At 41.8% G+C, this 14467-nt stretch overlaps 1 protein-coding gene across 1 annotated transcript in view; it reads left to right on the forward strand.

The window, feature by feature from the left end:
* Positions 1–12599, forward strand: part of MTURN (maturin, neural progenitor differentiation regulator homolog) — a 62907-nt gene extending 50308 nt beyond the window's left edge. Inside the window, exon 3 of the mRNA XM_031059381.1 lies at positions 12539–12599. The gene's annotated coding sequence lies outside the window, so the exon portion shown is untranslated. The remainder of the gene's footprint in view (positions 1–12538) is intronic.
* Positions 12600–14467: the final 1868 nt, after the last annotated feature.

The following is a 14467-nucleotide window of genomic DNA, read 5'->3' on the forward strand; positions in this document are numbered from 1 at the left end:
GCCACTACACATCAGCACCCAAATTCTCTTGGAGGAAGCTTTCTTTTCTTGGAGGCAGCAGGGCATGTAGAGGGACCATAGTGAGAAAGGATGTGGCACCTTCCCTAAGGGAGGGGAGTAGGAATGGTTGGAAGCAGAACTGCAAAACCCATTCGATGGAATAGCAAAGGCTGCTGAGCAACGGCGGCTGCTGTGACCTGAGCTGTGGGCATCGTGCTCAGCTGCATGAGGTGCACTCCAGAAAAAAGTGATGATCCCTGGAAATGAGTGCTGAAGTCACCTGTGTGCTCAGAAGGCACAGCCGGGACTGCTGCATCCTGGGGCAGCTGTAGATCCAGCACATTCATCAGCTGTTGGAAGAGACGCTTACTGAGAGATGGGAGAGGAGAATGGTTGTGGAGACGTGGAAGAGGAGAATGCCTGCAGTAATAGAGGAGTAGCAGCAGGCAGGTTGGTGGGAGAGAAGGTGTTGCATTTGCTGGGATACGGATATAAAACGCACAGCTGCCAAATCAAACCGTTCCCCTTGTTTGTTTCCTTTTTTCTTTTTTTTTTTCTTTTTCATTTTTATTTAACGAACAACCAGTGACTTAAAGACAAAGAAAGATAATAGTATGCCCTCCTTTATATTCCAGAGCGTCCCCCTTCTCCCTGGTGTTTGGCAGCGCGCCCATCTCCAGCAGGCACTTTCAGATGCAGATTTTCCCTGAATAGGTGTGGCGGGGCTCTTTGTCCTCATGTCCCCACCTTCATTAGCGGCCCTGCTGCTCTTGGGGGCCTGCCTCAGCTATCACAGGCACCAGGGCCGGGCGAGGAGCGGAGCAGAAAAGGCTCCCTTCGCACTGATTCATTACCATACAAATGGAGCGACGCCCCAGCCATGCAGAGGGCGGTATCTGTCTGAAACATGCGTAAATAGCACACAAAACAATGATTACACTGCGCTTGTGCTCCGGTTAAAATTCACCCTGGCTAGGCTGGATAAGGCATATCCATGTAGGATAACACGGATTCGCTCTGGATCTGCAAATGGCTCATAGATGTCTCTTGAGATAGGGGCACTGCCTGGGGCATGGGGGACCTATCTGGGTAGTAACCTACCAGCAGGGCAGCAAGCCGTGACAAGAAGACAGATGAGGAGAGGAGATGATCCCCGGTGTGTCTGTAGCCCTGGTCCAGGCTAAATGTTGAACGATGAGACATCGGTGTATGAGACATCTGTGCGCGTGCGGCTCAGAGGCCACTCACCCCACATAAATGGTGTTTGGAGGTTTGTGTCAAGCAAGAAGAGTCTCAATTAACAAAATTTGCTTTAGGTAGGAGAGGAAAATGCTGGGTAACTCGGGTGTTCAAAACTGAAAACCAAGCCTGGCTTTAAAGTGCTTTTGGTGAAATATAATCTGACCTCGTGCTTAGTGAAAATAGTATATAAGGAACACTGTGAAAAGTCTCTTTTATATGAATATATTAATTCTGTAGCTTTATTGGTATGTGAATGGTAACACAATATAGAAAAAAAAGTATTGCCTGGTGAGAACACACTCCTGGATGAACATGAGATGGGATGTCACACATTCAAGACAAGAAATTGTAAGGAAGAAAGAGATTGATTTCCTCAGGCCATTTGAAATATGTTCCCTCTCTACTGGAAGTTACAAACTTCTCCATGAAGGCTGCTAATCTCTAAATTTCCTGAAGTTGCTTAATCTTACACTTCTGAAGTTGTAAATATCAGGGTCACGTTTGGGAGGAAATAAAAAGTGAAAACAGATCTGACAGCAAAGAGAGGTCAGGCCACAAATGGGGTTAATTAAAGAGCTGTCCATAGTCCAGAAACTGGGGAGCTCCTTGCCTGGGCTGTTTAAATCCCGCATTTCTGGACGGGGGCTTTCAGGAGGAAGAAGATATTGAGGCAGAGCCTGTGACACTCCAACTGCCCTTACAGGTTTGCAGAAAACAGATCAGAGTGGGAAGAGCCACATGTGCCTTTGGGGTCAAACCCTCATACAGCTACAGGACCATCACAGCCAGCTGTTGATAAGTTTGTATTGCCAGGAGAAATGGCAATGTACATCTTGTACATCTCTCTGTCTACATCTTGTCAGTACTGAGGGCACAACCACTTCAGAGGGTGGTTGGACACTGGGACAGACTCCCCAGGGCAGTGGTCATGTCCCCAGGCCTGCCAGAGATCAAGGAGTGTTTTGACAACACTCTCAGGGACATGCTGGGATTGCTAGGGTGTCCTGTACAGGGACAGGAGTTGGACTTGATGATCCTTGTAGGTCCCTTCCAACTCTGCATATTCTGTGATTCTGTGATTCCTGAGGGTTCACAGAACCCTTTACATATTCTGTGATCCCTGAGGATTCACTCACGGCCCTAGCTGGATGCTATGTCCAAATGTGACCACAAATACACACCAGCTCATCCAAGTGTTTCCTTTGCACTGCACTAGGCTGGGTTAGAACTCTAAATCTCTCTGTTCTCAACAGTCACAGTGGCAACACAGGGAGCACCATTTTGCAAGAAAACCATTTAAAATGAGGGTTTTCCAGTCCTGGCCTGAGATTCATTGGAAACAAATGACTGAACAGCTTGGGTTAGCATAAGGCTGAGATACACCCACAGCAGCTCTGACACCAAACACAAATGATAACCAAAGTGCTTGTGCAGTTCTTCCACCTCTGTTTTCCTGCCCTCCTCTCTCATTGGAAGGCACTAGGATGGAGATGGGTCATGGGATGAGAATGCAGCCCTGCAGTATGGCTGCACAGGCTCTGGCTGGGTCTGCTGCTCACTTGAATTAGACCCAGAGTGCAGACAGATCCTGAGGGGCTAGAGCTGAACAATGTGGCCTGGGAAAAACTGGTTCATCAATTCCAGCTCTTTTCTTGCCACTATCAAAAGATTTTCTGGAAGCATTTTATAATGTCTACCTACACCAACAGCCACACAGCATGCCGGATTTGTAACCATATAATTACACCTGCCAAAATAATATATTCTTGCCCTCTAAAGACCTGAACAGGTAGGTAATAAGCCCTTTTTTTAGCAAGTACTCTGAAAGGCCTTCAAAAGCACAGTCTGCTGTGGAGAAGAAGAGGAACAAATCACCCTTTCTATAACCTCTTTGATTTATGGAGGGGAAAAAAAACCCTTAAAATCCACCATGTTTCTTTGAAAACCAGCATAAGGCAATACTGTCTACAGAAATCTGCTTTATGTCCTTTCAGGTTCTCACTTTTCAGGCATATTTGCTGGTATGTGAAACACATATAAGCCTCTCAGTAACAGCTATGCTTTCAGATCTTTATTAACCAATAGAACTGAGAGACTGGCGTATCCCCAGTCTGGAAGAGGAGGATAGGGAAAAGATCTTCTGAGCTCTGTGAAAAACTAAATTTGGAATCTAATTCAGGATTTCTTCAAATGTTGATCAATTGACCTGGAGCTTGGATGTGAGCCATGGCTGTAGTCTCATTGAGAGACTCCAGATTAATCATATGCCTGCCAAAGAGATGTCTTAGTGAGATTTTTCTGTGAAGACTATTGATGTAATTCCAGTTATGTTTAATTCTGGTAAATACAAGGACAGGTTTTTTAGCATGTGTGTTACAGAAAGAGGTGAAGAAGTATGTCAGGCTAGTTTAACCACAATTTCAGCACCAGTCTGGTTAAATCTGTTTCTAAATCAATCTTGCTCTGCTGCCTCTGTGACCAAACCAAGCACAGAAAGGCTTTAAAAACTGAAGTGATAAACCACCAAGGAACAGCAGTTTTTAATGAAAACAACAGGGATGATAATTAAACTTCTGCCAGTGGTCTGAATTGGCAGTCAGCTCAGTTAGTGAACTAATAAAGAGACAGACCAAATTCTTTACTGCCTGCCTGTGGGACAGATCAGCCTTGACAATGTTTCACCCTACCTCTCTAAAATGGGATAAAAGACTATTCAGGCCATAGGCAAAGCTCTTTCCATTTGGCATCCTCCTCCTTTCTCATGAGTTTTCACCTACTCTTTATTAAGGAGTTGTTCTATATAGATCTCCCCACTCCATTTGCCTCTGGACTCCCAGCTAATTCTTGTCCCATTACTTCTGTTTTGATGCCCACAAGACTTTTTAATAAGAATTTATTTTTTACCTGAGAAAGCCCTAATATGTACCAGACAGCAATATTAACAAAAACCAGTAGATTCTGTACCATCTGATTTCTGGGATTTTGTGATTAATTGTGCAGCATTGACAGTAAATACATTTGGTTTATGTCAGCAGATGATCAGAAAAAAAATTATCTATTTTCCCCTAGTACAGGTCATATCTATAAATCACCAAGTGAATTCAAAAGTGGCTTCTCAGGCTGCTACAATCTCTACATGACAATGTATTTCTCTGACTAATTTTTTCAGAGATATCCTGCTGTATACAAACTTACAAGGTATTTTTGCAGAAATACTTATTGCATGTTCTGTGCTCCATGGCTCTCCTTAGCAGGTGAGCATTAATGACATGGGTTTTTTGTGACTGGCATTTGCATAAATTGGATACCCATGAGTTCCCTAAAAGTTCAGTGTTTCCAAAGCTCTTCTTATATCAGGATATACTACAAAGTGTATTGACCTTGTGTGCTTATTAACATGCTTTTACTTACTGTTTGAGTTTCTTGCAATTTGTAATGTGTTTTATCCTGACAAAATGATAAAGAGGTAGGGAATAGAAAGGGAGGAATGGAATCAGCTAGAGATTAGACTGACTTATAAGTTGTCCAAATAATTAAGCCAGATAGCTGAAAAACAAGGACAAGTTTTCTTCTGACCTATGCTGCTGCTTTTCAAGCATTGTACCCCCTTTCCTTTTGTTCCTTTTCTTCTGGGAAAATATACTGTCTTTCCAGTTTTCTTCCACTGGGAAGATTTTTCCCAGAAGAAACTGGAAAGAAACTTTCCAGTTTTCTTCCACTGGGAAGATATCTTTCATGTAAATAATTTTTGATTTAACAATGTATTTTAAATAATTTTTAACATCCTCATCCTTATTCAGCTTGACTTTTTCTCTTCCCTTTGCAAAATGCCCTTCATAATAATGGAATTGCATTAACATTTCTCCTTCAGCCTCCACTGCAAATAGGGACCTGAACCAAAGCCCTGGTTTGAACACTATTAGTAGAGGCCCATCAGTTCAGGTGGGTTACAGCTATTGAAACCTGCTCTGTAATACTGTCAGACAGAGCAAACTATCAGATCATCAAATATAATTTTAAATGAAGTCTGAAGTCTAAAAGGATTCTGGAAAGAACCATTTTCAGATAAAGGCAATGAGAATTACTCCGATTATAATGAAGGAGCTAAAAAAAATGCTCCTGAGCTTCCTCAATTCTAGGGATCTTACTGTATTTTCTAAAGCATTCTTTTCCTCTGTTGTCCCTGTCTCACACCACACTGCATAAGTGTCACAGTGCATTTACATTTTTCTTTGTTGCTGAAGACAGCCAGCTTGAATTAGAAGCTGTTCATGGCCAAATTCCAAAGAATTGGGATATTAACTTGTGTGTGGCAATGGATTAAAGCAGGGCTGTCCCAGCCCTTCTCCCAGCCTTGCAGGGGAGGGTGTTGGTGGGTCACACAGCTGCTCCTGAGCTGCCACTGCTCCTGACTGACATATTTTTTGCTTTCCTCTAAGACATCAAGCTGTCTGTATCCTTCTGTCAGCTCCAGGCAAGGATGGCAGCCTCTGAGATAAGGGCAGCATGATGAGGCAAGGTTGGTACTCGTGTCAGCCGCCCCAGCTTGATCTGCTGCTGCATGGTCTGCACACTGCCAAAACTCTGTCATTCCTGTCTTCTGGGCAGCTACTGCTTTAAAACCAATCTACTACTTTACAAAAGTTGTTATTTCACCCCAGACTGGGACTTGTGGAAGTCCCGAGTCACTGGGAGGCCCCATGGAGGCTCTGTGACCTGGGTTGTGCGTGTAGCCCCCCCCAAGTCACCCTGTTTGTATGAACAGGAGTGTTCCCTCCACTGAACCCCACTCCTAAGCAGAAGGCAAAGGACCAAGTAGGGGTTTTAATATTAAACTAAATTATTACAATTCAACCTAACTCGCTGCCTCCCCCCAAATATTTGAAATTCAAACAGATTGTGCTCTGCACAAAGCAAGCCAGTGCTCTCAGCTGGGAATGGATCTGTTATTGCCTAGTACCACACTGAAAAAACATTGATTTCCACACACCCTGAATGTTCCTAAAGGCTTAGGAACTCATGTCAGCTGACTGTGTTTGTACTGGAGGCTCAATCACTGCACCAAGTACGCTCTACAAACTAGTCACCTTTAAAATGATAGTGGCACCTTCTTGAATGAATTGCTGCCACCAGATTTCATGGGTTTCCTTTGGGTTTTCTCGAGAGCAAAAAGGGAAAGGATGAATATGAACATGACATGATGACAGTAATGTTGAAGTGATTTAATTCAATGTTATTAATATACATTTGGAATTTTCCCCATGTTTTTAAATTTCCTCAGGGACATTTATTGCATTCTTTTCTTGGCATTTCTTTCAGTCTTTCATTCTCATTCCCTTTTTTCTTTCCTCTTTCCATCATCCCTTTCCTCTCCTCTTCCTTTACCTCTTCCTGTTCCTGTTCTTTTTCCTTCTTTTTCTTTTCTACTCTAGTCTGTTATATATTCTTGGCTTTACTATTCTATTAATTTTATTTCAAGGAAATTCTAGACATGTGATACAGTTTTGCATGCTTTTGCTCCTAATAATAATTATGGGTCAATTTTCACATGCTATAAATTTGGATGGATAAATTTGGTGCAATTCTACTGATATTAAGGGAATTTTAACTGACATCGGACTCCAACCTGACATTTTAATGATTGATTTGCATGGTCTCAGCTGCAAGACAATTTGTCTTAAGCCCCCATTAAATCAGAAAATGACTGTTTCTGACTGAATATGCCAATCATTCTTGCTTATCTAGTGAGAGATGCCACATGCTTTCTCCTGCTTTAGCCTTATTTTTTGACAGCTACTTACACTATTTACTGTCTAATTGGGTCTGCCAATCCTCCGTGCACATCCCAATCTGCCCAGCCCAGACACAAAAGTCTGAAAACATTTCTAAAATCTGCATACTGTTGTTGATTACAAGACACAGGGGCAAAAAAAATGCAGCCTAGATGTGACAACATGCTCACTTCTGTATCATTATTTCCCAGAAAAAATAAAAAATTGCAAAAACTGACAGAAGAAATTATGTCTGAGCACCTGGGCTGATTCTGATTATAAGGGGAGGAAGGGTACTATGTACAGGACAAAAGCCACATTTTCTTCTGAGGCTTTCACACTGGCAAGGCAATAAGGGCTAAATCCTGCCAGTTGTTGCTTGCTGTGCTGTGAAGGAGGAGGAGGAAAGAGCTGCTCCCCAGGCAGTACCAGGAGATGCAGCTTGCTGGTGTGTGTCTGAAGGAACAGGATGCCTTCAAAAAACAGCAACTCCTGGTAGGGCAGGCCCTGCTTTGCCTCCATGCAGAGAAACAAGAACTCCCCTGTGCCGGGTCCCTCTGTGAAATCCTGCTCAACAACACCAGGATTCTCTCCATGAAGGATACATCTGCCAACCTCACAGCTGTGGCTTGCCAAACAGCACACCAGCATTTGGACTACAGTTTCTCTGTGGGGTTGGCAGAGCTCTGACATCCGCCAGGACCTGATCCAAAGCTCATGGGATTTAATGGGGAAAAAAAAGTCCATTGATCTTGGTGGCTTTGGATCTGTCCTTTCGCTCGTCTCCTTTGATGATTTATACAACACTGACATGCATATTTCACTTCTGAAGCACACAGAGCACATGGTTTTAATCTCACCATTTCCCTGGTGACAGGGAAGGAGCTGTGTTGGCAGCTAAGACACTGAAAAACATTAATTATTCCGTATATTATTATTACTTTTTACTTCCCCACGGAAGGTAGAAATTACAATTAAAAAATCACAAATATTTTGTTTTACAATCTTTGCTTGCCCTTAAAGGTACAGTCAAATATTGTAAAGTGCAAATTTTTGTGTGTGCCTAAAAATGATGAGAATGTTTTGTATTGAAGTGGGAGGTAAGAGAACATTGAGAACTAAAAGCCACTGAAAAATAAAAAAAAGCCCCTCTTCTCTAGAAACAGCTTAGAGAGGGAATCTTTCCAAAGTACCAGGAAATTCTCTTCTCGGGATGGAAGGTGAGAACATTTCAATCTTGTGAAGTCTTTGTTTATAACATCAAAATTACTGGGCCACTGGCAGCAGTTCTCTATCAGTTATGCTGATCTGGACCAAGTCCTACAGTAGCAGTGGCTACAAAACAAACTTAAAGTAAGTCACAACTCAAAATTCCTCCTGACCTCAAGAACAGTTTTCAGGAGCAGCCAGGGCTTGCTATGTTGTCTGTCAGACCCAGCATCCCATGTATTTCCCCAAGAGATCCTCCCTCAGCACCCAAGTTCACGGAGACAGAGCAGCTCCTGCCCACAGAACAGACTCACAAACAACCAGGCATTTTCATAAAGCAGGAGGGATGCTTTAGAAAAATTTTTAGATTTTTCATTCCTAACCCAACACCTTTTCCCTTCTTTGTTTCCCCACTGGCTAGTGCAATTTTTTCAGCACTAGATGTCAGTGTGGACTTGCAATACCAGACTGCTCTGTAAGTTTTCTTTAACAACAGAGGAATAATTGCTATCCAGAATGAATCCAAGCCTCTCCAGCCTCATTATATGCTTTCTACAAAACAGGTCTTTTTTTGCTGCTTAAACTCCACGTGGAAAGTGTAGAACTGCTTTCTGTCCTTGACTGGGATTAATACAGCTGTAACAGGACCCTATCTAAATTGTGATCATATCATGACTGAGTTAAAGAGCAGTTACCATGGGTCCAGAGGAAAAGCTTTGTTTAGAAAATAATAAATAAATGGTTCTGAATTATCTCGATAATTTGTGGCCCTGCTAAGAAAGCATTGCACAGGTGATCCATGGGGATGGTTAATCCTGCAACTAAGAGTACTCATCTCAGCAAGAACCTACTGACAAGACTGAGTCTTTGCTTTCCTAACTGCCTAGAAAGATACTGCATCATCTGGAAGTGTTTTGCTACACCAAGGCAGCTGCAAGGACTGTTCTAACTTGCACTTGATTTACTATTTGCCTGGCATTTTCTGAATATTGAACTGAAACCAGCTCGGGGCAGAACAACCAGCCAGGAAGTGTATGTTGGCTTTCAGAAGGGATGAAATGACTGGTTTCTACCACTCTTCAGAAAACATTTGCTTCTTTAAGAAATTTAAGTCTCTCATTCCCTATGTTGTTACGGGAAGGCTGAGGAAGATGGATGAACCCTGACTCGCCTCATTTTGCAAGCAGCAATCTAGAACAAGACACAGCTCCTCTTGCTCCTGGGGAAGTACAAACTGGGGAAAGGCAAAGCAGAGAGAGGAGGAAGTGGGTTCACAATTCTGATTTCTCATCTCTTACATTCATGGGTTTTGGCTTCTGTGGAGTGGATGTGAGCCAACATGACAGATGGAGCCTTTTACACCACCCTCCTGCTTGCTTTCCAGCAGGCGTGATGCACAGGAGCCGGGGCAGAAAACGTTTTTGGCAGAGAGCACCGAGCTCTCTGACATCCTCCTGACCCGGTACCGCTGTAGCTGTGATCCAGGCCTTCAGAAAAATCCACTCACATGCCTTTGTGTTCTTCACTAAGCATCAGCTAATGAAGTATTATCCTGATACATGCATTAGTGTGCCTAGCTTTTATTGGACTTGATGGTTTTTGCTGTCCCTTTGACTCCTGCTGCACAAAGTCACTGTGACACATGTGACTGCCCACATGTGACAGCTGTGCTTAACATTCCTATGTGTTTTTGTTTCTCATTATTAGGCTTATCAGTATCAGACTGCAAGTAGTAGGCTGTAGAATATTAATTAATAATTCATATAAAATATTAGCAACTACTGTGCAAAAAATAAGGACAAAGGCATTTTTTCTTCTGGGCTCTGAGAAGTTAAGGTAATATTTGGCAGATAATAGAGAACCTGAGAGAATACAGATTGTACTTGGCAAATCTAATATCACGTGGCTTTACCACCTGCTCTCATTCCTACGTTTTTTGCTGTTATTTTTCTGTAATACTGTTTTCCATATACTTACCTCTTTCTCTAGATGTCTGGCATTCAAAGAATTAGTATCAATAATGAAAGATGTATCCTGTAAAAGAGCTTTTCCTGCAATCAGCTTCTGAAGACTGATTTACCTGTGTAATTCTCACTGTGTCATGACTTGAAGTGTGTTCCTTATTATTAACCATAATTAACTGCTCTAGATAAAGTTCTCTGTTAAGCCAACTGCCTTTTTAGGCGTGGAAGGATTTTGTGGTCCCTCCCTGCACTGAAAAACAAATTAGTGTAATTCAGGGATATACCTCAAAAGACTGCCATTATTTCCCCCTGCCCAAGTGAAGGGAGTTTAAGGTGATCAATTCTCCTCCCCCTACTCCCAAATCCACACTCAGCAGGCATTGCTGGGTGCTGACACGAGATCTGAAAACAAGAGAGAGTAAACATGCTTCCCATCGGTTAGTTTGTCCTCCACCCCCTCTCGGAAGTCACAGAAACAGAGAAATGAGCTGGATGGCCCCTTTATATGTCAGCTTTCTACCCCGGACTGGCATGCCCACAGATGCGTGCATCATGCCTTGCCCACATAAACATACACCCATGACACTTCATTGATGAAATGGTGCAGATTCCTCCAGTGTGGAAATGCCCATAGCCTAAGCAGCTATTTGTCTTCTCTTGTTTCTTAAGCATGTAAAAAAATGAGGGTTGGGGGTGGGGCTGTAACTGCATGAAAGATCAGGAAACCACCCAGAGAGGTGATTAATGCCAAGCTGGTAACAACAAAAACCCCACCAACAAGTAAAACTAATACAGTTTATGGCAGAACCAGTAACAGTACTGGCCTGATCACATAGCAAAAAGGTAAATTCATTTGAATAGCGTTTGGTATTGCCTCTGGTTACCTAATAAGTACTCAGTGGCTATGATAATACAACTGTGAGTGTAGGACAGCATAGTAACTATTAGGGTGAATACCCTTTCCTATGAGAAATCTTGGACTGAAGTATATTTCCTAAAGTAATACTTTACAGCATGTGGTAATGAAGTGCACAGCACAAATTGCCATTTTGTCAAGTATTGCCATATTTCCCAGTATTTCTTCCTGTACAAAATGGTCAATCAATAAGTCCAGTCAAAATGTCAGTTTATTTTCAAGATTAAGTTATCTTCTTTGTGAACATCAGTTTTCTCTACAGGCAACTCTAGAGTACAAAATACAGCACAATACAAACAATATTGTTTGCAGTGTGATAGAAACGTCAGAAAAGCATAACCTTTAAACAAAAGATAGAAGGCTTTAAACAGAATTTTTATAAAGCAAGGGTGAACCTCCTTACCCTTGTGAGCAACACCACACATTTACAAAACAATTTTAGAAATCAAACCTTGAGTTTGACAAGCAGCTTGGCTTTTTATTCCATGAAGATTGATCTCTACATCTTCCAGAACTGTTTTTCATGTGTCAGTGCAAACATGTGGCCAGATCTTCCTATGATTAACATCAATATGTGTAAAGAGTTATTTAATGCAAATAAAAATCTAAATCTGGATAATGGGGTCTCCTGCATCTATTAAAACACCAGACACCAGCTGGAGCATCACTGACACCAAAACCTATCTAAAGGGATTCCTACAATAGCTTTATGTATTGTTTGTAGTCACACTGAGAGGGATTATATGGGACCTATTTCGCTCAGTGCACAGATGTGAACATAGAACAGCCTCATCTGCTGGATGGCCTACTCTAGGTGCAGATGTAAGGCATGTACATTTTACATGTCTTATTTCAGGAATATAAAACAGCGCTATTTTGCTTTCCCTATGAGCAACTGAACACATCAGAAGTGAAGTCTCTATTTTCAGTTATCTGTGCAGAAGTGGTGTGCAGAGCTATTTCTTTGAAACAGATGAAATACACAGTAATGTAAAAACTGCACTGACCTCTTCCAATCACAATGTGCAGTTCTAGCCTGGTACCTGCTCAGAAAATCAAGTTGGCTAAACCTTTTTAGAAGGTTTTAGAAGCCCACACTAGTTATTATAAAATTAAGCTGTATGTTATGAGGGTATGCCACTTTTCAAATCTTTCTCCTTTAGAATAGAGTGTCTGATTGGTTCTGAGCAGAATGAAACTCTGGCTGGCTTTATTAGTTCAGGGTCAGATGCTTCTGTCAGTAATGAAACCTTGCTTAAATCCTTGTTTCAGTGTCCCTTTAAAAGCCATCAAAGAAGTGGGCAGGAGGGGAGAGGGGAAATTATCTGTCTGCATAGCTCACTGCCAAGTAAAATGCAGGCCCCTGTTCCATTTATCAGCACACATTTTCCAAAATGTGCACTATTATGAATTTACACCTAATTTTGTATTCTTAGGGCACACCTGTCACCTGGTATGTTCAAGGAAACTGGTCAAGAATCAAGTTCATTATTTTCATGTGCTGATAGACAAAGTGGTGCAACCAGAACTGAACAGGAGGTATGCAGCTTATAACAAAGAACAGTGAGTATATTTGCCTGTCTAAACCAGTTTTTTTCCCACTATCCTGGACAAGGAACAAATAGTGCTTATTTAAGTATGACTACGATTCCCTAGATATGTTTTTACAGGAACAAAAGCAGCATTCACCCATATGGACCTATAGAAGTTAATTTTTATATAACTATCTGCTTTTCCACTGAGTTCTTGAAATCTGTAGAAGTATGGCCAGCAGCAAGATATTCTACTTTCTCTCTGCAATGCTTCCTCTCATCACTAGTGACTTTCTTTTGTAATTTACAAAGTTTTTATGCAAGCTACTTCTGGAGTGTAGTAATGAACAAATGGGTGTAGGTTACAGGGCCAGATACTTGCCTCTACAAGACTGGACAGCTAATAGACATTTGTTAGAAGAAATGTTAGCTTGAAAACCTAACTGTACTGTTGCTTATATAAAGCAAATTTTCATATCTAGAAAAATTTCTATTCATTTTTTCAGAGAGATCAGGAAGAATTGAGGGGAGAAAACTGGCTCAAAGGTGTGGCACACTTCTTTTCCTGAAGATGTAGGTGTTATTTGAGAGATGTGCCGTGTTTAGACTCACACTTGATAGTGAGAGAGCTGCAAATATGTCCTAGATGCAAAACAAAAACTGAAACCTACCAAAAAAAAGAAAAAAGAAAAAAAAAGAAAAAAAGAAAATCACATTGTACTGGGAGCAGTCATGCTCTCTGAGAAGGGAACGCAGGCTGTCCTGTTGTTGTGATTTCTTTTCTGTGAAATATCATATGATGTTAAATGTAACTTTCTGACTGTAAGACTGAATAACTGGATGTCTTTTTTGTAGGGCTTTTTTTCCACCACAGGCTTCATAATTTAATCTTAAATTGAATAAAATATTATTCACAGTCAAATATGATCTGTATTTAATACCTGCTCAATTCTTAAATCCACTGTAAAAAAATACAGAAAGTGCTGTGATACTGTGTAGCAATGTACTATTTTCAAAGTGCTGTTTATTCTAGCAGCTGAACAGCTCTACTAACACTCAGTAGTGGAAATTTTAAAAACTCCATAAAACTCTGAGCATGCTCCCTGTAACCCTGCTCCAAAAGGGCTCAACATGCCACAGGCATTCTGTGAGCAGCAGAAATTATGAGTCATGTTTGCAACATCCTTTGCCCAAGCAGATTCCTGGAATCTAGCAGGAGAGGAATTCCTATGGTAGCTTTCCTTTCTGTGGGAACATTAGAATCTCTGTCTTCTACATAACCACTTATTTTCTATACTGTTAATGTCTCTGAGAGATTTGGCCAAAGCTGGACAAGGATTTAAAAAGTAACCAGTGGTGGCAGAGCAGACAGCATATCCATGCTGATTTTCTTTCTGCAGGGAATTGAACTAGAGAGCGCTCCTGATTGATCTACTTTCGAGTATCTACCACTGCCAGCAGAGACTGTAGCTTATAATTCACAAGTGGGGATGACATAGCTTGGGACGGCAGATTATCGACCCCAGCTGTCTGCCCAACACCCAGCACACAAAAGACTCTTCATGAGACAGCTGTGGAATCACTGCCTCTCGCTGAAATGGGCAAACAGTTTACACCAGCATGCTCTAAATGGGGTTCAGAGTATTCACAGAGTGTCTCAGCTATCCAGAAAAGTGGTGTTAGAAGGATGAGTTAGGGCTAGTACCCTCCTGTGCCACCCCCAACGATGGCACCTCTTCTTGCAGACCCAGCTGTGAGCTGCAGTGATGCCAGAATGTGATGCCACATGCCGTTGTAAGAGCCATGGTGAAAGGAGGTGGAACAGGAGGCCTT

Source organism: Geospiza fortis, unplaced genomic scaffold (genome assembly GCF_000277835.1).
Source record: "Geospiza fortis unplaced genomic scaffold, GeoFor_1.0 scaffold346, whole genome shotgun sequence".
Lineage (NCBI taxonomy): Eukaryota > Metazoa > Chordata > Aves > Passeriformes > Thraupidae > Geospiza > Geospiza fortis.